General features: G+C 34.8%; 1 protein-coding gene across 10 annotated transcripts in view; it reads left to right on the top strand.

Moving 5' to 3' along the window:
- The window catches only part of caps (capricious), an 810649-nt gene that overhangs the window by 634207 nt on the left and 151797 nt on the right, over window positions 1–24645 (top strand). For 2 of the 10 annotated variants that reach the window (XM_074132380.1, XM_074132379.1), the window contains exon 7: window positions 18872–18941. The exons of the other annotated variants lie outside the window; for them this stretch is intronic. The gene's annotated coding sequence lies outside the window, so the exon portion shown is untranslated. The remainder of the gene's footprint in view (window positions 1–18871; window positions 18942–24645) is intronic. 10 annotated transcript variants of the gene reach the window in all.

Here is a 24645-nt window from a genome sequence, read left to right as displayed (position 1 = left end):
CTTGAATTCGTCTTACCGAAATATTCGTGAGGACAAATAACACACAGTTAATAACAAGTAGATTATTCAACATTATTTATTCATTTCTCAATTGTAATTTAATTTAGTTCTCCTAATTTTACTTATGGTAAAATACTGGAATAATTAGCTGTCCTAAAAATATGCATATCTTATTTATTTTATATTACATATACACAACATTGTGGGATGAATACCTAGATTGAGAATGTAATTGAAGAAAACTATATTATTTACGATAAAGCCAGATTGACTACTTCATAAAATAACAATTACTTTAATCGAAGAATGAACTTAAACCGACGATTTTTATTTAAAAATAAAAATAAATGAAATAAACAAAATCATTGATGTATGTTGGTGTAAGCAATTTTTAAAAAAGTTTATGAATTTTTTAGCCTCATATTTTTTTATTTTTTATAACGTTATCTTTTTCACCTGTAATTAATAGTTTGATTATTATAGATAAATAGATATTACAGTCAGTCTATGTTAAATGGTGTGCTACTTGAACAAATATTTTGTAGATGAAAATGGCCAGCATAAGGGTATGTGACATCTAATAAATTCTTAAAAAATATTAATGAAAATTAATGCGGTAAAATTACTTAAATAATATCAATGAAGTATTAATGAAATGTTGGGTACTTGCTGATTTGTGTACCTTTTGGCGTTTAATCAACCCTTATACTTAACTTTTTAAACTGTATATATTCAAGGGATCATTATTTAGCTTTTTTTTTAACTTTTATTAAGTTTATTTGTACGAGGGTCGTTTGAAAAGTCTGTGCAAAGTCAGAGAGATAGCACCACTGGCGCGTATCGAGGTTATGTTTAGTTAGTAGCATCTCTTGGAAGAACACACACCAAGTTTCAGCCAGATCGGTCTATTTCTTTGTGTTTGGTATTTGTTTGAATCAAGGAAGTCGAGTGATTTTCAAAAAATGGACGAAAAAGAATTTCGTGTGTTGATTAAACACTACTTTATGAAAGGCAAAACGCCTCAGGAGACTAAAGAGAAGCTTGATAAACATTATGGTGACTCTGCACCTTCGATTAGAACAGTTTATAAGTGGTTTCAAAATTTTCGGAGTGGCCATATGGGCAAAAAGTGACGCTGAACGTTCTGGACGCCCTGTTGAGGTTACTACTCCAGAAATCATTGATAAAATCCATGATATGGTGATGGGTGACAGAAGAGTGAAGGTGCGTGAGATTGCTAGTGCTGTGGGCATCTCGAATGAACGGGTACATAATATTTTGCATCAACATTTGGACATGACAAAGCTATCCGCAAGATGGGTGCCGCGATTGCTCACGCTTGACCAAAAACGAAATCGTGTGAAGTGTTGCAAGGACGGTTTGCAGCTGTTCCAGAAGAATCCGCAGGACTTTAAGCGTCGTTTCGTCACTGTGGATGAAACATGGATACATCACTACACTCCTGAGACCAAAGAACAATCTAAACAATGGGTTACCAAGGGGGAATCTGCGCCAAAAAAGGCGAAGACCGTTCCTTCGGCCGGAAAGATTATGGCGACTGTCTTTTGGGATTCGCAAGGAATAATCCTCATCGACTATCTGGAAAAGAGTAAAACTATTACAGGTGCATATTATTCATCGTTATTGGACCGTTTGAAAACCGAGCTGCAAGAAAAACGCCCACGATTGGCCCACAAAAAAGTCCTTTTCCATCACGACAACGCACCAGCTCACACCTCAGCAGTTGTGGTCGCAAAATTAATGGAAATAGGGTTCCAACTCGTTTCACATCCCCCTATTCTCCAGACTTGGCTCCCTCGGACTACTATTTGTTCCCCAATATGAAGAAATAGCTGGCAGGAAAAAGATTTTATTCAAACGAGGAGGTGATTGCAGAAACGAATGGCTATTTTTCAGACTTGGACAAATCCTATTATTCGGAAGGGATCAACAAACTAGAGCAGCGTTGGACGAAGTGTATAAGCCTAAAAGGAGACTATGTTGAAAAATAAAAAAGGTTTACCCCAAAAAATTAAGTAGTTTTTATTTTTGCACGGACTTTTCAAACGACCCTCGTAAATCTGTAACCTAAAGATCACAAATCATGTCTGCTGTCTGCAGTTCTATAGTATATAGTTCTTTCTAATGGTTCGGTTTCTCGAAACCTGCTTGATCTGTGTTGTTGCAAAAAATTACACTTATAAACAAATATGTACTCTTTACTTTAAAGAAAACATGAGACTTCTATCTTTTGTAGGAAAATGAGCAATTTTTTTTCCAACTTATTAACTTCAAAAAAACATTGCACTTTTTCCTACAGTTTTAATTTATATGGTTTCTAAGGTTCCATGTAAATGAAGTCTGGCCTACTACCAAAATTATCGTATCGTAGACGGAGGTGACTAGCAGTCATAATTAACTGTTTGATTCTCAAATTATCCATTAAATAAAATCGAAGGTCTAGGCGGTGAATCAAACTCAGTTCCACAATACATCTTAGCTTTCCGGATTAGATATTAGATTTCCGGATGCTAGATTTCTTCAATTATTTCGCTAAAATCTGTTAATAAATAAATTAAATCTGTTAAACCTCCCTAAAATAAGAGCCTGTCTGCCCAAAATAAAGAGAAATCACAAAGATATCGACAATAAGAGTTAAATCAATTCTGTGATCTGTCTCTGAAAACGCTAAAATTCGTAATATTTCATTACTCCTCTACGTTACTCCGCACGGATCCTGATCCTGAACTTCTAGCTAACTCCAGTTTTCAGGTTTACGACTGACTTTCCTCGATGAACTGAAATCGTCTCGCTAGATGTCTTCTATTATCCCCGTAAACTTCTTTATTCAAAATCGTTAGCTGAAACTGTTATCCTATATCCTATAGCCACCTACAATCCTTCAAAACTCAATTATCGCTACAGGATTGGACATATCTTTCTCTAATTTTCTTCTCTAGAAGTAGTTTGTTTTCTTCTCATTTTACCGTGCATTTGAACTCATTGTCCCATTCAAAAAAACGTCCCTTTAACCATATAAGAAGGTTGTAATGTTAATACTTTGGAACTATTTACGTAAGTTACGTAAGATTTGAAGTAATCATTTTCAAATAAGGTTTCTATTTAATCTATCATTTTCATTGCAAAATCTTTTTTAAAAATAATAAAGATGAAAATTAACGTCCTGCAATTTTCCCGAAGGAATTCTTTCCCTTTTTTTTATTTAAAAGCATTTCCCAAGGTTGGTGTCTTTTTTTTCACCATCAAATAAATAATTATAGAGTGTTACAAGGAAAAAGAAAAATTTCAATTTTTTTCCCAGAGCTTTACGTCCATTCCCGATCTGATATTCTGGTGGGAGGCGGATAGCAAATATACTTTATCTCTCTAAACTCTGAAAATAAATTAGATTATTTTCCAGGGGGAGGAAAAAATCAATTGGATTATTTCTCACGATTTTTCTTTTTCTTTTTTATTTTTTTTATAAATATTTACATTTTGTCTTTGGTTTTTTGTTTTCATTCATTTTTTTATTTTTTCAGTTTTGCGCCTGATATAGCATTAACGTGTGTAAATATTAAACTCATCGTCCGCCGCCGCAGAGGCATGGTCCCCTATCTCTTAGTATGTGGTTGGAGTTAGGGTTTCTCTTTTAAAATCTTTCCTCCTCTATAAAAGCCAATTCTGCCTGGGAAATGGATTAATTTACTTTAATTTCTCTAAAGTAAATTAATCCATCCCAAGTCAATTTATATATTTAATTTTTATTAATAATTCAAAATATTTCTCAAACAAAATTTGCCTCTAATTCTCTTTTTATATCAATTAATAATTGTAGAGAAATTTTTTAGACTGTATTAGTGTTAAATTTACTTTGATTTACCATTTCTAAATTATTTTTTTTAATAAGAAAATGGACGAAAAATTGTGTTCATTTATTAATAATTTGACTAGGGAACTTGTGACGTTTACACTGCAACACTTGCGGTTATGGGTCGCTTTATGTTCTAATTAACGTCTGCACAAGGTGGGGCTTATTAGCTCGGATCTCTTGATCCGCAGATTATGTCAGGAATAGGAGGAGACGGCCTCTCACTTGCAGTTCCATTGCGTTTAGTGCTGCACGAGACCGAGACGAGGCGAGACTTTATGCAGTCTCGATCTCGGTCTCGGTCGCTCAAGTCTCGGTCTCGGTCTCGTCGTGATATCTCGGTCTCGGTTTTTTGAATTTTTGTTTAAGTATTAAAAGCGGTTTGCTATTAATAATCTTTTCAAAAAATGTTATTATTTTCTAATATTTATTTTAATTTATATATTGGTAATGAAAATGTGTGTAAAAGAAGACAACTACTTACACTTCAATGCATCATATGTTACTATTACTGTTATATATCTTTATATAATTTCAAAAAGATGTTAAAAACGCGCCAAATAAAAGACCCAAATAACATATCTGCCTGCTATAACAAGTCGATTCGTGAATGAAAAATACACCTCCCAACAAACTTCCCGCTCCATTAGTTATGGCTGTTGGTGAAGATAAAGAATCTGATGATTCACCTTTTGACGACGACGACGACTGCATCAATATTTTTGCACCATTGCTCAAAAATCAGCAAATATCACCGAAGCATGGAAGACAGAAATAATTAATTACACCAAATTAGACCAAGCACCCACCAGTAGACGTTGACATTTTAGAATGGTGGAAAACACTTGAGAATTCCTTCAAAAATTTGTCTAGAATGGCAAAAGATATTTTTAGTATCTGTGCAACTTCAGTGCCATCGGAAAGATTATTTTCGCAAGCTGCGATGATAATGACCAATAGAAGATCTTCTCTAACTTCTGACTCAGTAAAAGCTCTTTTATGTATCAATGCTTGGGCAAAGTGTATCTTAAAAACGAAAATTTGTGGCAATATTTTTTAGGTGCATAGATAGTCTTTTTTTTCAAATTCACTAATTCCTAAATTATAAAATATAATTCCAATAATATCAAAGTTGAAAGTATTAGATTATTAATAGTGAAATTTATGAAATTGAATGAATGAATGATATGAATAGTGAAATTTAGTGAATTTATGTAAAAATTATGTAATTCGAAGGGGGCCGCCACGGTAGCCGAGCGGTGCGAGATCTGCGAAGCTAATGTGTATTGTGGTATTGGGTTCGATTCCCGGTCTTAGGCCTTGGATTTTATTTAATGGTTAATATGAGAAATTTACAGTAAAGTATGTTTGCTAGTCGCCTCCGTCCGCGACACCTAATTGGTTGTTGGACGTAAAGCCCCGCCTGAAAAAATAGGCGATTACTTTACTTTGCTTACTTTACTTATGTAATTCGAAGTCAAATAGATGTAGTAATATTGAACATATATAATAAAATCGTATCTTTTAATAATTAATTCAATACCCGTAATGATTATTTATTAATAAAGAACACAATTTTATAATTTTGTAGCTGTACCGAGACGAGACCGAGATTTCTCGACGAGATATATATCATGTCTCGATCTCGGTCTCGGTCTCGGTTGCTCAAGTTTCGTTTCTCGTGCAGCACTAATTGCGTTGCAATCGAGCGGTGGCGTTATGAAACCTTTGGCTCCTTGAGACCAAAGGAGATAGTAGCGCAAAAAGAACTTGTAAGGAGGAAAGTCCTCAACCTCTTTAGTAGGGGAGGTTTCATCTACTAGATTCAAAAAAGGGGAAGGCACAAGTAAGTCTCTTGTAGCTGCGATGCCTTGGGGTATGCGTCCCGTCCCGTTTCCTAATTCTATTCTATGTTCCGATTACATATAATATTTTGTTGGAGGAATGTTCCCAGTAAAGTAACTTAAAAGAAAGGAAAGCTTGTCATTGTGTTTAGTACTATTTTAACAATTGTAATTAAGAAAATTCCACATCTGTGTGGTGATTTCGTGGGAGATATTCAAAGTTTAGACTTTTTTGTATGTTACACCCAAACTATCTTGGCAATCTCCAAGATAATCTTTCTATTTGAGAGAGGTAGATAAAATTCTCAAGGAACATTTTTTCTGTAACAAAGAGTACTCCATTGTTGAAGGGTTTTAAAGATTTTTTTAAAAAATATGAAAAAACGCCACGTCAAAAATTTTGTGATACGACCATACTTTTGAAACATCAAGAAAAATTATTTTTTTCAAGGTAGACACACAAATTCCTTTGCTTTGAGTAATAAATTAAATTTGTTATGAAATCATTATCTGGTTTGAAAAAGAAAAAAGAAATCTTTACAACTGTGATGTCATTAGATATAGATTAATGTGCGTCATCAATCTCAAGAACATTATGCGCTATAGTTATATCCGCTTTGAAATATACCATCATTAAAAGAGGGATTTTTTTTTTAATTTAAAAAGGTGGTATTTTTTGTTTTTGAATTGTTGATTCAAAAGTTTAATTAAATAAGGCAGGGAAGGCATTAGCTATGAGGTTAGCATATTGGACTCACACGCGGAGGTCCCGGGTTCGAATCCAGCTGCTGACCCTTAGATTTTCTCTTCCTAGGAGCTTCTTACAGCTCACTGTCCGGTGATGGACAGTGTTGTCTGTAACGAGAGAACACTGTCCGGAGGCCGGCAGTACACTGAAAAAAGCTCCGGGCGCCAATAACCCTAGATGTTGACGCGCCTTAAATGATAAAAAAAAAAAAAAAAAAAAAAAAAAATAAGATCAGCAATGAAATCAATTTATTGTTCTTGAAAGTATGAACTGGTCGGATATCCCATCCGGTTATAGATAGTAATTGTGTCAAAGAAAGTAGACAGACAAATGCCAATAAATCATGTCTTACTTTTCGTAAAAAGAGAACTGGAACTATATGTTGTGGCAAAGTTATGGACATTATCAGGTCGTATCGATCACATGTGCGACATGTTAATTGACAAGAGAACATATGGCGTTCACACTGCAACACTTGCATAAGTCGGCAAACTGTATGTCTCGCTTTTTATGTTTCGATTGCATGCAATATTTTGCTGGGTCAGTGTTCCCACACTTTCAGTTTTTGTAACTTTTACTTTCAATTTTCTTTCAAAAGTGGACATTTTGTGATCGTGCAGATTTACCATTTTAAGTTTGAAGACATTTTTCAATTACCAACTAATTTTTCCAAATACAGTGGAAATGTTTATAACAAATTTAAGTTAAATATTGTCTTAAACTTCAGAAAATTCATTCTGCTGGTGCTATTCGATTTTATTAAAGGAGAAAACTCAGATTTAATTATTGTCGCATTTCCAATAAGTCCCGCCTCCTTACTTCGCAGCTTGGGTACACAAGTTATTCCATGGTAATTAAATTTCAAGTTTAACAGCATTCCTTGCAGTCTTCTCTTTATACTGCTGCAAAAAGCAATTGAAATCAGCCAAGCTGACATTAATTTTCGTAAATTTAAGATACAAACTTAGAAGATATATATTTTTTTTAAAATTTGTGCACGCAGTAATTTGCTTAGCACATATTTACATTATCTATTGCTATAATTAAATTTAATTTCTCATCACATTACATTTGGTCAATAACAACACTGAATAAGACTCTTATTGCTCATGACCTAATGGCTGTCAAATTCTTCTTCATCCTCTACTGTCTTTCATTTCTTAATTTCTAGGGCTTAGAAGATGGACCCATCATTTCTCTCACTATTATTTCATTATTTATTTTGCAACTGCCTGAACTATTTATACTAAGATACATTTTTAAAAAAAAATAGCTCGCTAAAAAAACTGGCGCAAATTTTTTGATGTTGGCAACCTTCTTCACCTTCTTCTACCTTCAGGTGGCTTCTTGGTTCACAATTTTTTACAGAATAATGTCACATTATTGCACTGTTGTGTAGAAAAACGTTTCCCAACCTTTTTTTGGCTCGCGTACCACTTAGTATAAGATCATGATAAATTATATCATTTCGTAAAAATGATTGTATTTCGTGAAATTTGTTATTCCTAGTGTATTATTATTATTATTGTACATATTTACAACTTTACTGTGTAATATTATTTATTAAAATATTTTTTATTAATTTTAGGAAAAAACGTTTCTATGATATTTTTATAATTTTTTTGTTATGTGCGCCATTATTGATTATTTTTCGTGTACCACCAACCAGCAACTCGCGTACCTCAAGTTGGGAAACGCTGGATAATTGTTATTTATTGTTCAAATGAGAGAAATATACTTTACTCATATTGAGTTCTACAGCCCACAAGTGGTTAGCGCGTGTGACATCTTGTACGAGAGTGTGAAAACGTTTTTCTCAATTGATCAACATCAAATTTTATATTCAATCGCTAAAATAATTCAGTAGACTAATTCTAAACTTTAGATGAAGAGGTTATCTGCTGAACTACAGGATACTGAATACCTTGAACCTTATTACCTTGAGAAGATTACTCTTAACTTCCAGAACATATGACCTAAAAGGTTAACCTTATAATTTTAAATGTATTAATTTATTTGTTAAGTTACACCAGCGTTAGATACACTATTAGTAACAATTGAACTAAGGATTCAGGATTGGCGAGGAATCGGTCAAATAAAAACAACTCATTTTTTTGTCAACGTTTCGACAAATACATTGTCTTCTTCAGGGCCTGGCCTATGTTTTCTTCGTTTCTGGCTCTTAGTTTTTGTAACTCAACCAACCCGCATAGCCACGTAAGTTTCAATAATTATAAAAAATTCATTGTATTTTATTTTATTTATTTTTATATTACTGATTTTTACTGATAGTCTTGTTACTGATTCTCTAAATTGTTTTGTAGTTTTGTATTTGTAATATCCAGGTCCTGAAGAAGACAATATATTTGTGGAAACGTTGGCAAAAAGACGAGTTGTTTTTATTTGACCGATTCCTCGCCAAACCTAAATCCTTAGTTTAATACTTAACGGTCACGAAAGCAATATATTCAATAGTAACAATGACAAAACTGACACCACTATATACTCAGTAACTGAGCGGAGAAGTTACCCAGCGGTAACACTCCCTTAAGTCATCTCCAGAATTAGCTACTCTCCTCAGAAGAGAAAAAAATCACTTAGGAGAATGTTCTAAAAGGTGGAGATGGTAAATGGCGGACAAGAGGATTGGAATGAGCGTGTAAATTCTGATGAAATAGTATTTAGAGCGATTTCGAGAAACCTGGACATACAAAGAAATGTCCAAGTCTGTGTGGATGGTTAGATTTGAAACATAAAATGGAGTGTTAGCAATAGTGCGGAGAGTTTTCGACTGAAGATATTGAATTCTTGGAAGATTGGAGCGTTCCGTTGAATCCTACAGTTCAATATCGTACGTTCAGGCGGGTCTTTGTAAAGAGGCGTATAACAGTCGTTTTGTTATAAAGCAAAAAAATTTATCGTTGCTCTAGTAGTCTTTTAAGAAGTCGATAACAACGCCTTTTAACTTCAGTTCGTGTGCGCGGGTTCAATTTTAAAATAATATTGATTTTTTTGTATTTTTGTAATGCCAATTTCAGTAATGCAATAATAAATAATACATTATTCTGTTAGTATGAATATGTTGAATTTAATTTACAAAAGTTATTAATTCATACATTCGTATCACTAAACTAAATATTGAGCGATATTATTTAAAAATTGCTTGTAACATATTTCACAATATTTGTCCTCGTTTCATTGGTCATAAATTTCCTGATAACATAAAAGATAAATAAGTGACCCATAATTGTTTACGGTCTAATTACGAGTGTATTTATATTCAGATTTCCAACAGAGTATCTCCAAATCATCTGTTATCAACCAGCTTTTTGTGGCGGTTGTTAATTTAAAGATACAAGGAATATTAATGCTCCTATTTAAATTGAAACACGTTTGCAATAATTTTGTTTTTTAAGTACTAATTTTCTTTATATTAAATTCTGACTGCTGATCACAGACCTCAGTAAGCTATTTAGAAATATTCATCAGCATACGACTGACTAAGCGAACCACACTAAAAAGACAAGAATTTAACAAACAATTTAAGTATCTATTTATGGTCTATCTGTCTAAGGCTATCTATCTATCTATATACCCTAAGGTTATCTATCTATCCTAAGGCTATTATCGCTTCTGAAAATATGGTCAAGTCCTCAGCGTTTATCATTGGATTTTATCCGTTTCTCGGTACGGAATACGCGCAGTACGCGATTTACTGTTATTGGCTAGTTATGGATTTAACCATAGATTAGTTAATCATTTTGGTGAGAAGAATTTCCGTCACAATAAGTTTAAAACTTCCTTTAAAATTTAGTCATCAAATTTATTGTGTGCATTATTAAACTTTGTTGAAGTTAAATTGATCTACAGCAAACTCCAAATCATAAGCAATCAATCGTTTTAAAATAGTTGAAACTTGCGTAATTCGACTGTTAAAGATGTCCGCTCTTTACTTACAATTTACTGTCTAACCTCTGATAGTAAGTTGTAAGAGGAGGACCCTAAGGGGAAAAAAACAGGCTTGTCCATGGGACTTATTTTTCTGTCCCATCCCATGGCAATTTATGCCTGTCCCATCCCATCCCACGGGATTCCCATTATAATATTAATATGGAATACAGTTCAAATAAAATGATTAAATTTATGAAAGCTTACGTTTAGTGTCTACTAAATATAGGACTACATGTATAAAGAGAATGCAAAACGACAAAATTGAGAAAACCTAGACAAAGCCTTTAAAAAATCTAGGAAGACCTGAATTATTCCTTAGACTCGAAATCCTTTTCATAGCACCATGCAGTTGCATAGATGATGAATGAATTCTATTTTGTTGCACTTACGCAACTGCAAATTTCAGCCTAAATTTATTTTACAATATCAAGTATCGACTACCATGGGAAATACAAATGTGTGCTGTCCCATCCAATCCCATGGGATTCCCATGGGAATAACATTCCTATGGACAACCCTGGAAAAAAATGTAATCTTCGCGTGGAAGCCTATTGGCTATCTAATCCCTCCTCTAACTCATTGAAATGAACTTCATGAAATCATCCACATTTCAATTATTTTGTTCGCCTAAATTGAAGTTGATTTTAAACATCATTTTTATACCTGCCAGAGAATTTAAAAGTATAAAAAGTTTGGGTAAAATTGTAAGAATAAGGTGTAAGAAGCAGAGAGAGACAAAATGATACTTATTGCGAGAAAAAACACGGATAAAAAGGCCTCTAATCCAAAACCCAGTTCACGTAGACCTAATTCTTCTTTCGTTTTAGTGGACTTCTAATAAAGGAGAAACAGAGTTTGGGTATAAATAGACAAAGGTAACAATACCCAAGCAAGGAGCAACAGTTTGTCTTGATGCTAAATACTGTTTTAAAAAATCACCCTTCACACTTTACATACTTTTTTAATTAGCTTGCAGCCAGCCGCCTGATGCGATTCAAGTCTCTGATTCTTTTAAACAATTCTCTTTAAACAACATCAGGCGAAGACGCCTATACCCAGAAGCGGAAAACGCGAGAGTTTTAATCTAGAGAGGGTTAATCTCTAGTGCCCTTAGTGCGTAAGCCCCACCACCTTGACAAGGTTGGACACCAAATGGGGTCAAGGCCTGAAGGGGGCCAGGGCCATAAAGAGGGCAAACAAAAGACACCGAGACAACCCCCTGCAGATGAAGATGGAGAGAAACTGATGCTGAAGAGAAGTGTAACGTAAAGGATACAGGAAGGCGTTTGTTGCTCCTTCTTCTTGCCGATGAACGAGATGCACTGTAGCCTGGAAAGAACAGAAATGAATACACAATGAAGGTTAAAATATGCGAGGCTACAGAATTTTAGCGGGAACCAAAACGCGGGAAGAGGAAGGCGGGAAATTTAAAAAAGAGGGGCGCCAAGAAAAGCTGTGTTCGACTGAACACTTACTGTTACAATTTAGAAACAATTCCCTTATCCAGAGTGCGCTTATACTGTTGTTTCATCTTATGTTTCTTTTTCTCTTGTAAATTTTCTTTTTATACTTCTATTGCGATCTAAGTTATCAGCCAAGCCACATGTATGGAGCAGTTTCTTCTCCATTCCTAATGACAGCTGAGTTATCAAGACTCTCGCTTCGTCTTATTTTGTGCAGTTTACTTGACCAAACACTGACGAACCTTCGCCTAATGCACACTGTAAACCCTTCACTTCAATATTACTATTGTGTTCAGGACAATTCAGGCCAAAAGTGAATTTAAAAGAAATCTTTCTCGCTCGCTTTACTTTTTTGTGCAAAAAGTTGAGTGAAAAGTCAAAATAAATTATTGTTAGTTTTTTGAGTGCAAAGTATGTTTGGTGTAGTGTTTAAATAACAAATTTGTACCTATATAAATTACTGTGGTAAAGAAGCTAAATTAATATTAATATATGTTTTTCTAAACATTCAATAATTCAACCTTAATATTGATAATACGATTTCTGCGCCTCTTTTAATTCAAGATTTATTTTTTTTGTAAGGGAAAAGAATAGTTCTAGAAATAAATGAGAGAAATATGTAAATGTTAAGAATGTAAAAGTATAGAGTAAGAGTTGTGGAAACAGGAGGTGAAACTGCACTGAGGTAAATTAAAGGAAAACATGGAATGCTCTAGATTTACATTTAAATAACAAAAATAACAACACCGACCTAAATTACTGTGGCTAGTAGCATGATGGTAATGTAAGGAAGATGGTAACAAATAGTGGCAAAGGTTTCGAGTTGTAACTTCGTGGCAGAGATCTCTGCCCTTAATTGGGAGAAGTTAGATATAATTGTAAGGGCTGGTTAAGATCTGCGGTTGCAGTTTCGAAGAAGATCTCAAATTGATCAGTGTGGATTTTATTACAGAACTGGGAATAAATCCATTTCACTGGCACAAAGAAGGGTACATTTACACTCAATTTACCCTCATTAGTAATTCTGTAAGATCGAAACAATGGCGACGGCTAGCTAGATAGTTTTATCAATATTCCGTGATGACCGCCTCCTCTATATCTACATAAAGTACACAATCCCCCCAAAAAAATCTAAATCTTGTGATTAAATTCAGTAAAGAATATGCATTAGAATCAAGACAAGACCATGCCGTGAATTTGCCTTATTTTTTTTTAGTCCTAATCAGTGATTTAGTACCGTTTATCTTGTCAGTATCCCTATTATACGTGATGGTCATTAATTAGTTGTCTGATAAACCAGTGATTTACTATCTGATCACTTATCAAACTAAATTGTCTAGAGAGCTCACGAAATGACCCCGCCGGCCATTCCCCGCCCATCGAGCGATTTACCAAGTTCCAGACGTTCATCATTAATCTTAATAAAATTCTACAAAGTATTTCTATCCTAAATCTTGTTAATATTTTTTTTTTATATCAAATCAAAACTCGGTACCAACTATTAATTTGTTAATTCTACAACTAATTGGATTGCTATAAAAATAACGATTTTCAGATGAGCGGAAAATAAAATAGAATTACAGTGGATAGTTCGCAAGTAATAAAACAAGAGAAGTAATTAAATGAGATTTTATAGTCTTCCGTTAATGGTTTTTATTTTTAAACATGATGTTTTTCTTGGGATAAAGTTTTATTCTGCACATTTTTGAAGCCATTTAGTAGACGCTAATTGATATATTTTTAGTAAGAAAAAAGATGTTCTAAGAGTGCAGAGTTTTCATTGAGTTTTCTCGTGAAGTAACCCTCTTTTTTTTGCGAAAAAGTGGTTTTCGGCAAATTTCATTTTCCATTAATTCATTCTTTATTAGTTTTAAGGCAAATTGCCTTATACACTAAGTTTGGAGATCGTTCAAAGTTTTACATAAATGAATTTAAATTTCATAGACTTGTGAAATAATTATTTGTAATCACTTAAAGAAAGCATTTTGAATTATGATTTTTGGTTAACATCGCATTGAAGCGGGTGTTCCTCAAGGAAGCATCTTAGGACCTATCCTATATGTTATATACACAGCAGACATACCAATTCATCCTGAAACTGTCCTTCTAACTTATGCAGATGATACCGCTATACTTTCTCCTCACATTGATCCGGTAACTTCACATAGAAACCTTCAAACACATCTCTTTTCTCTTGAGGAATGGTTTAAAAAATGGAAAATCAAGTTAAATGAAACCAAATCTCAAAATATTACTTTTACTCTCCGCCGCATCACTCTTCCTCCGATCTTCTATGACTCAATTCCAATTCCTCCTGCCAATGTTGTCCGTTATCTTGGGCTTTATTTAGACAAAAGACTGACTTGGAACCCGCCCACACGACTTAAACGAACTGAAGTTAACAGGCGTTATCGACTACTTAAAAGACTTCTAGACCAACGTTCAAAACTTTCACTTAATAACAAACGACTGATTTAAAATTCCATACTAAAACCCGCCTGGACGTACGGTATTGAACTGTGGGGTTCAACGAAACGCTCCAATCTTCAACGAATTCAATCTCTTCAGTCTAAAATTCTCCGCACTATCGTTAACGCTCCATTTTATGTTTCTAATCTAACCATCCACACAGACCTGGAAATTGCGTTTGTTGGTCAGGTTGCACGAACTCGCTATAAAAGTTTTCATCAGAACATGCACTCTCATTCCAATCCTCTTATCCGCCACTTATCATCTCATCACCATCCAGATCATCCTCCCAGACGACTAAAACGCCAGTGGCCTCGCGTTTTTCTCTCTTCTGAGGAGAGTAGCTAATCCTAGAGATGGCTTAGGGAGTGTTATCACTCGGTAACTTCTCCCCTCAATTAGTGAGTTTGTAGTGGTATCAGCTATTGACATTGTTACTAATAGTGCATCTAGCGCTGGTGTAACTTAACAAATAAATTATAAAAAAAAAAAAAAATGATTTTTGGGGAATATCGAGGTGCGGTCATCAATAAATAAAACTTTTTTGCTTTATACCAACGTTTCGGTAATTTTTACTACCTTCTTCAGGGTCTGTACAAAAAGAATATTACACTAATATAGATATAAAATTGAAAACCAAAATAAAATAAACAATGAAAATATTTTTAAAACATGAAATTAAATAGATAGATAAATATAATTTGGAAAGACTTACATTATAAAAAAGTTTGTGAAGTTTAATGTAGAGCTACGAGTATATCATCATAACTGTTAAGAATTTACGGAAAAGCGGGTTTATATAGAGGTAAGGGATGGGTGAAAACAATAGGGCTGGAAAAACCTAAGGTATGTGGTGGAGTAATTTGTTAGGTTACTGTTTGAAGAATGTTCTTGTAGAAATTAGAAAGATTGTTCGTGTCTGTCCTAAAGTTGATAGATTTTTGTTGTCTTTTAATGTGTATCATTTCTAATATGTTCCGTTTGTTTCTGTTGGTGTTAGTTGCAAGTAAGGAAGTGTTGTCAAAGACAAATTCGTGTTGTAAGTCTAGGTGGTGTTTAGTGAAAGCAGATAAGGTATCATTAGGTTTTTTAGTTTTACAGTCGTGTTGGTGTGGGTATAGTCTCTTGTTTAGATATTGTGATGTTTGTCCGGCGTATGTGGCATCACAATTTTTGCAATTGATTTTATAAATTACATCTAAACGGAACAATTGTGGTGTAGGGTCTTTTAGTTTTGTGAATAAGGTGTGTAAGGTGTTAGTGTACTTAAAAGCTGTCGAAATATTATGTTTATTCACTTTATTTAATTCCTATCGCCTTAGAAGGTATCCGTCTACCCCTCCCTCTTTCGCAGAAATATACTTTAATAGAAGGCGCCATGGTAGTCAATTTTGACAAATTGGTCTGTATGTTATTATGTATATCCACCATTACTTGAAAACTACAAATTATAGAATCAAGAGACGCAACAATAAAGTCAAAATTGGACAACTGAAAATTTCAATTTAATAGATTTGTCAGTAGTTTACAAACGTTTTCCAATTTTCCTTTAACATGGAGTGCCAATTTCACATACTGAGATCTATAACTATTATTTGAAACATTTTCCCAGTAAAATTAGATTTAGGGCACTTTGGAGGCATAATTAGGCTTCCTCTAAAGTGCTATTACTGTTTTTTTTTTTTTGTACTGGCTGGTCATGAGTGTAATATTAATAAGAATTAAAGAATTTGAGAGAGAATTTCAAAAATTTGACTAAGATTGGCTGACCGGAAATGTCTCTTTCCCGAATAGAATTTTCCGCATTTGTAACATTTTCATGAAAACGACTCCGACTATTTTATCTAAACTTTGCACAGCCATTTTTCAAACACATAAATCTCCAATTTTTTTAATGCTAAAAATGTTTTCACAATTCAATTAAGAGTAAAGTAATTGCCAATTTTTTCAGGCGAGCTTTACGTCCAATTCCCAAATTAGGTGTCGTGGACGGAGGCGACTAATAAACGTACTCAGAATGAATTGTTTTACCAAACATTAAACAAAATTCAAGGTTTAGACTAACGGGAATCGAACCCACTAACCAGCAATACATCTTAGCTTTGCGGGCCTCGCCTATAACCGCTCGGATATTGTGGCGCCTATGTATTTCTGTGATAGGAGGAGTAGATACATTCCTTCAAAAGCGATAAGAATTAAATACTCTTAACATAATAATTCAAACGTTCAGAAATTAAAGAACATTCGTGAGTTAATACTTCCGAATAGTGTCAAGAATAAGTCAAATGAGTGCCCTCACCTGATATTTTTTACATAATTAAAAATTTAGCGACCAAAATTCTTTTGCCGGAAGTAAGTACCACGTTGAAAGAATTTTTTATTTTATTTTCCGGTCTATAGACGAGAATATTGTGATGGATGTGGCATTAATTAAAACTTGTGACTGAAAATTCTCGATTTGCTAAAAAATCTGTAGAAACTTTTTTCTACATGCAGCTGTATGGATTTGGTCGTTGAGAGTAGTGTTCCACTGCGGATTTATTCAAATCTTGTATCATTTAATTATCGCTGGAAGGTCGTCACTAGTTACAGTACCTTGAATATTAAACAGTAGAATATTATTATAAATCTTATTTCGCACTATAAACATTCCAATTTGTTCACGTCACGTTTATTAATTTTAATTTCCATCAATTACGCCTCACTTACGTATATTTAGATATTTACTTTAACAGTCTAATAACTGAGAAGGAAACCTATTATTTGAAGATTATTTAAAAAAAGATAATTGTAAGTGATCAGTGCTTTTCCTTGACAAGCAAATGGAAATAAGGAAGAAGTCCGTTATTTCTTAGCAAATATTTTGGAGGGAAAAAATGCAGTAGAGAATTTGTGTTTGCAATCTTACAAGTTATTTACAAAAAGTGCAAAAATTATATTCACATTTGAGTTTTTCTCAGCATTTCTCTGAACCACAACGTCTTAGGTCATAGATGATTCCAAAAAGGTATTATTTTAAATTTAAAGTAGAGTTAAAAGAATTTATATTGTGCCACAAACCTGCTTTAATTTTGGAAGCAGGTAGAATTTATTGTATCACAAACCTGCTTTAACTTTAGATAGAAGTAAGGCGTCTGTAAATATTTTTACACACACTAAAAAACATACGAGGGTCGTTTGAAAAGTCTGTGCAAAGTCAGAGAGATAGCACCACTGGCGCGTATCGAGGTTATGTTTAGTTAGTAGCATCTCTTGGAAGAACACACACCAAGTTTCAGCCAGATCGGTCTATTTCTTTGTGTTTGGCATTCGTTTGAATCGAGAAAGTCGAGTGATTTTCAAAAAATGGACGAAAAAGAATTTCGTGTGTTGAATAAACACTACTTTATGAAAGGCAAAACGCCTCAGGAGACTAAAGAGAAGCTTAATACACATTATGGTGACTCTGCACCTTCGATTAGAACAGTTTATAAATGGTTTCAAAATTTTCGGAGTGGCCATATGGGCACAAGTGACGCTGAACGTTCTGGACGCCCTGTTGAGGTTACTACTCCAGAAATCATTGATAAAATCCATGATATGGTGATGGATGACAGAAGAGTGAAGGTGCGTGAGATTGCTAGTGCTGTGGGCATCTCGAATAAACGGGTACAAAATATTTTGCATCAACATTTGGACATGACAAAGCTATCCGCAAGATGGGCGCCGCGATTGCTCACGCTTGACCAAAAACGAAGTGTTGCAAGGACGGTTTGCAGCTGTTCCAGAAGAATCCGCAGGACTTTAAGCGTCGTTTCGTCACTGTAGATGAAACATGGATACATCACTACACTCCTGAGACCAAAGAACAATCTAAACAATGAATTACCAAGGGGGAATCTGCGCCAAAAAAGGCGAAGACCGTTCCTTCGGCCGGAAAGATTATGGCGACTGTCTTTTGGGATTCGCAAGGAATAATCCTCATCGACTAACTGGAAAAGGGTAAAACTATTACAGGTGCATATTATTCATCGTTATTGGACCGTTTGAAAACCGAGCTGCAAGAAAAACGCCCACGATTGGTCCACAAAAAAGTCCTTTTCCATCACCAGCTCACACCTCACAGCAGTTGTGGTCGCAAAATTAATGGAAATAGGGTTCCAACTCGTTTCACATCTCCCCTATTCTCCAGACTTGGCTCCCTCGGACTACTATTTGTTCCCCAATATGAAGAAATGGCTGGCGGGAAAAAGATTTTATTCAAACGAGGAGGTGATTGCAGAAACGAATGGCTATTTTTCAGACTTGGACAAATCCTATTATTCGGAAGGGATCAACAAACTAGAGCAGCGTTGGACGAAGTGTATAAGCGTAAAAGGAGACTATGTTGAAAAATAAAAAAGGTTTACCCCAAAAAATTAAGTAGTTTTTATTTTTGCACGCACTTTTCAAACGACCCTCGTGTGTAGATCGCCATCTATAAATTTTGTATTTTGTTTTTATTTTGAAATTTCTTTATTTTATTTTCTTTATTCTCCTTTTGCAGGTATGTTGGGGATTCTGTCCGGTGGCTTTTTTGTCTCTTAATTATAGCTGTCGCTTTTTCTAAAAGTTAGGTAAGTACCGCTAATTTGTGTACTAATCACCACAGTTATGTAATGCAGTTAATTTCAGGTGCTTACAAGATATACAAGGCTAAACAAGTCCACTTTCAACCAGAAATAATAATACAATAACATAAATTCTGTAATATTATAATCAGTGTTCACAAGTCAACAACAGATAATTGGGCAAAATTTACAAAACATATTAGAAACCACAAATTTCTTAAATTTGTAATAGCCTTTTCAATATTATTATACTCGTACTATCAAAATGTCGGGGAAAAATTATTCTCTCTTTTTGTGTTATTTTGATTTTTAAGGACACTCATTCCTGGTTTCCTGGACAGATATCCTGCCTCATTCTCAGGACTATTTAGTTTCCAAACAAAGTAAAGAGCTCACATTTTTGTTCTTAGGGCATCAGCCTCTTTTAATCCCTAACTGGCCGAGGATGGAAACGTTATCTGAGAGATAGATTTGGATTGATCTAAGATTTCCTTACCACGATAAATATATTATATTGTTTTTAATAAGTTATAATAAACATAATATGTTATTACACTAATAACAAATTACCTCCATAAATTTTACACCATGAATTTACAACTTGTCATCTCATCCAGCCATTGTGTATCTGACATCAAGTGTATAATTTGTGTCATAAGCAATCCCCCTAGTGCTCACACACTAAGTGTTCTGGATGCTCCTACTTCAGTGTACTTGATTATCATATCATAATGTTAATTATCTGCGAATTACATCTTATTGGCAAATTACTTACATCCATTATAACAAGTGTGGTACTTTTTTTGGAGGTAATTTGTTTCTGGTTGGAATTCGTGATAAATCTTTGAAGTAGATTTGTGAGTTTCAGATAATTTATGATTTTATGAGTTGAAGATCTTTGATTATTATTATTATTATTATTATTATTATTATTATTATAACTAATTGTATTGGTTGGAGGAATAGTTCAAGAAACAGATTTGGATTTTAAATGTTCAGATTTTAAATATTTATTTAGCAGGCATCGCTACCCATCCTAATATATGATCACTAGCAATGCGGATGATCCCCCAATCGAAGCAACCCGAAGATTTCATCACCACCGTGATCTTATAACTGAATGGTGATCGCGGGGAATCAAAATAAATGTAAATAAGTGCGCGCACTAATTACTTTTAAAAAAAGATGACTAACTTAACCAACTAAACCGACATCTAACCAAGCTCGCTGTCTTGAGATTTAAACTGGATAGTAGACTAACTTGGAACCACCACTAGACTGAAAAAGACAAGGAGATAACAAGTCTTCTAAGAAGACAACTACTTAGAACAAACCTCCAGGTGAACTAAACTGTCTTGTTTATGACGCATTTTTGGTACGACCGAAGTGGATTCACGGAACTGTGAGGATTCGCTAAAGCCACTGAATCCAGAGAATGTAATCCTTCCAATCCCAAGTCCCTCACCTAACCACTCCTCTAATTCCAGAAATGCTATTAATAAAATTCTTCTGCGCGAACATTTCAAATAAAAGGATTTAGAACAATTTATACAGCATTTGGTACAAAAAGAATTGTAACAACCTTACTCAAGCAAATCTCAAAAATCTGTAAAATGGATTCAGTAATGTTACTCTTGGTGGGAGTCTGGATTCTGTTCAAAAGCATCATAATCCAAGTCCGATGATGGTATCTAAACCAGAGATCCAGTTAGATTCTTCTTTTGTTTTTTGCTTTGTTCTGAATTTTGCTGATCACAGACAACTTTCTGATTAGAACTAATATTTCCGACCCCAGGGATTCTCATTACGAATCAAGTAAAACATCGGAATCGATAATCCAATAGACCATCATTACAATACTGTCTATGACTGTGTTTTCAGGCGGGCTTTACGTCCAACTACCAATCAGGTGTCGTGGACGGAGGTGACTAGCAAACATACTTTACTACAAAGTTCTCATATTAACCATTAAATAAAATCCAAGGCCTAAGACCGGGGAATCGAACCCAGTACCACAATACATTTTAGCTTTACAGGTCTCTCCTCTAACCGCTCGGCTACTGTGGCGCCTATAATATAAGTAACAGAAACTGAATAATTAAGATGGAGTTACAAAGAAATAACAAGACTGAGTTTGGTCATAGTTCTTTTTCCAATTGTTATTGTGCGCTCTTACATCCAATAACAAAGAGGATTAAGCCTTGTACGACGCGTGTTATTAACGGAAATCTATACTTATTTCATAAAACTGTAATTACTGAATACCTCAAACTCCGCTTGAGTTGTTCAGGTTCCATTATTAGATCAATTTTTTAGATGAAGTTAAAAATGATGAAAAAAAAGGTTAGAAGTACCGGAATAATAATAATGTAAAAAAAAAAAAAAAAATTGTCCAGACCTAGACTCTGTCGGTAGATTGTGAGCGAAGGGTGTGTCATGTGGTTGGCTTAAATTAAAAAGTTTCTCCAGTGCTTAGAGAGGCTCCAAGTTTTAATGACAGTGGAAGATTTGTACAGTGTGAAGACTCCAAGAGCGAGTGAGATAGGTGTGTGTGTGTGAGAGAGAGAGAGAAAGAGGATGCTGAGCTTGAGGAAGGTGAGACGGTTCACGACGGACCGGAGGAGCATTGAAAATGGAGCCGTCAGACCCAGAAACTCCATGTAGTACCTAGAAGATCGGTGTTGTGGCCCCTGTAGCTGATGCACACTAATAACACACACTGCTATTGCATTACATTCGGGTTCCTAGCACTCTCATATGCGTGTTCAACCAGCAGAAATAGAGGTGAGTTTAAGTAGAAAACATGTCCGTTGTGTGAAACACAATTTATTAAATGGCGTGCTCAGAGAGAATACGATTATTAATCATATCGCTTAATATTAACCAAAATAGCGATGGACAATAAATTTTGTCTAATCAGTGGTAACTGTTTCTAAGTTTCGAAGACTAATTTTCAACTTAAAACTAATGGAAACTGTTTTATTATTGACTTTCCCCGAGTTTACCAAGTCATCATCAGCGATAGATCGACAGAAAAAAAACATTTTTTTGCAAGATTTCAATTAATTCAATTTTCCTGCGGTACTAAATTTTCTTAATTGATTTGTTTTAAATCAAAAACATACATCGCGTGCGTACTGATTGAAATGTAATTGTAAACATTATGTTTGACAATTTGATGGAATATTTTTTTATATTTTTACAGCTCACAAAACGAAAATATTTTCTCGCATATTTGCGTATTTCAATGCCGAGAAAGGAGCAGAAATAAATTTCTATCTCTGCCTCTATTTCTATTTATTGCCGAAATTTATCCTGAAAAAAAAGAAAATTTCAGTCCAGAAATAATTCAGGCTGGAATTTGGTAGATGTAGATAAAAACGAATTTATTGGCAAAAAACTGATGATTTTTTTTAAATTCTTTTTTAGGCCAGTTTCTTCATTTCTCACCGTTCATGGCTTATAGCTTTACTCGTGGAAATGTCTGGTTAAAAACAAATACAGTTCCCGCAGTTATAACGTATCCTTAAAAGAAATTCGTGATAAAGGCACTAAGATATCCCAGCTATGGAGAATGAATAATGCGGATGGCCAAAAACTGGGATGTTGTACGTGGCTAGAAACGTCTTGACGGACTATGCAATGTAAGCCGGCGCTCATGACTTGTTCTTTTGTTCTTCCACAAATCGGGTCGTTTTTTCCTTACTCTTTCACGAACTTGAGCAAACACCTCACGGTAGTAATGTTGATTAATTATAATCGATATTTTCATCCGTTTTAGACGTGGAAGGGCGACCCGGGCGGTCATCATCTCCGACGTCTTCTCGGCCATCTTGGAAACGCTTGAACCACTCAAAAACTCGCGCATGTAATTAACATTCATCGCCATCAACTTCTTTTAATAAAAGATAAGTTTCAGTAGCGGTTTTATCAAGTTTTGATGTGAAATTTCACCGCAATTCGTTGCTCTACTACATGTGTAGTATCATATTTTCGGCAAAACAAAACTAACACCTCTTACACAAACGACGGTTCCGGTCAGACAGATTTATCTACAAACATGTGAGACACTGCAATCGAAAGAGAGAAGGTTTTACGCTGCACAGCTGATGGATTTGGCGCATGCATATTTTTTCTGTAGCAGCATAAGTCTCGTTATTTAATAGCCACACCTCGTACAGTTCCCGCAGTTATAGCGTACATATCTCCCTAAGATATCCCAGCTATGGAGTAATAGTAAAGAAATTGGTCTCTAAAAGAAAAGACCTCTGAACCATTGCGGGTAAAACTTCTGTCGCATTTAAAGTCAAAACTATTCATTTAACCAGTACAATTAAACAAAAATTGTACAGAGAAAAGAACGTGGAAGAAATGATAGGTGAGAGAAGCGTAGCGGGGGGAAGTAGAGGTGATTAGATCATCTGGCTGTAATCTGGAGAAACAGTCGAAGGCCTTAGATGCAATGGCTGGATGACGTGGGTAAGCAGAAGATATTTCTACTAAATTGTAAACTTAGCATTATGATAAACTGATTAGGAAACCGAATTCTGGCAGCCGATAGATTTCTGGTGCGGTGCGGAAAGCGTTAAGAGTTTTTATAAGAAAGGTTAAATGTTGAAAATAAATGTTAATTTATCAAAAGAAATGAGGAAGAAAGCGCAAAATTGCTGAAATATGGTGGTGCGCAAAGGAGGATAAACATTCTCATAAAATAATATCAGGAGAAAGGAGTACAAATATTTTAGTTATGGATTCCTGAGTGCAGTTTTGCGGGAACGTTTGTTGTTTCCTTATTGCCGAGCATAGAAGGCAGGAGGAAAAGAAAGTTCTATATGATATCTATTTCTTTTTGGTGGGAGATAAAGTGGAATGTCTTCAAGAACGGGACAGAACAAGGCGTCCTTTAAATGTAAGCATTATAGTGGCGAAGCAGCGATGTGGAAGATTCGTAAACGGTTGAAGAATCAGAAAATAGAACTTACCCCTGTCTCCTTTTTCTCTGTCTTTCTCCATGAGATAGCGTCGTTTTGTCGTTCACACTGGTTCCCTGGAGCCTTTGAAGGAAGGGGCGCCTTGTGCAGTTAATTTGCCAGGACTGGGAGAAGACCCATATTTATCTTTGCTCCGGCTGCCTATTCCACTCTTGATTTTATTTGCTCACCATTTTCTAACGTACCCGAATTGTTCGCCGGCTCCTTCCAACTGTTCTACTTTTCCCATTTCTCCTCCTTTACTCTTCAAACCATCCATACATTCCCAAGTGTATACTCATTCACTCTCGCCTATTTGGTTATGTGTAAACCCCCTTTTTTTTTCTCTTTTTATTCTATTCCCCGCGGAATGGTCTAGCCTCCCGCCAATCTCATACATTATTTAAGGTGATTATTCAATTTGTTTATTTCTGATTTTACGCTTACCATATAACCGTTTTTTGAAATTACTCCTTCCTGATTATAGCAAAATAAAATCAGTATGAACCCAACAATGTTCCAAAGATTTAGGAATGCTTTGAACTGGAGGAATAAAATATTCCGCCTTAACTAATGGTACAATTTACTATTTTTCTTTCTGTATTAAACATGCAAAAAAGTAGAAAGAATATTGCCAATTTCAGTCATTACGTTTTTACTCATTTTTAACCGCGATCTTTCGACCTTGAGACTACGTCATCTTCAGGGCTGTGACACATATTTTACAGTGTAATAGCATT

This window comes from Rhodnius prolixus, unplaced genomic scaffold, assembly GCF_049639745.1.
Source record: "Rhodnius prolixus isolate KJV_2025 unplaced genomic scaffold, Rpr scaffold_4, whole genome shotgun sequence".
Taxonomy (NCBI): Eukaryota; Metazoa; Arthropoda; class Insecta; order Hemiptera; family Reduviidae; genus Rhodnius; species Rhodnius prolixus.
This window is presented reverse-complemented; position numbering and strand designations above follow the sequence as displayed.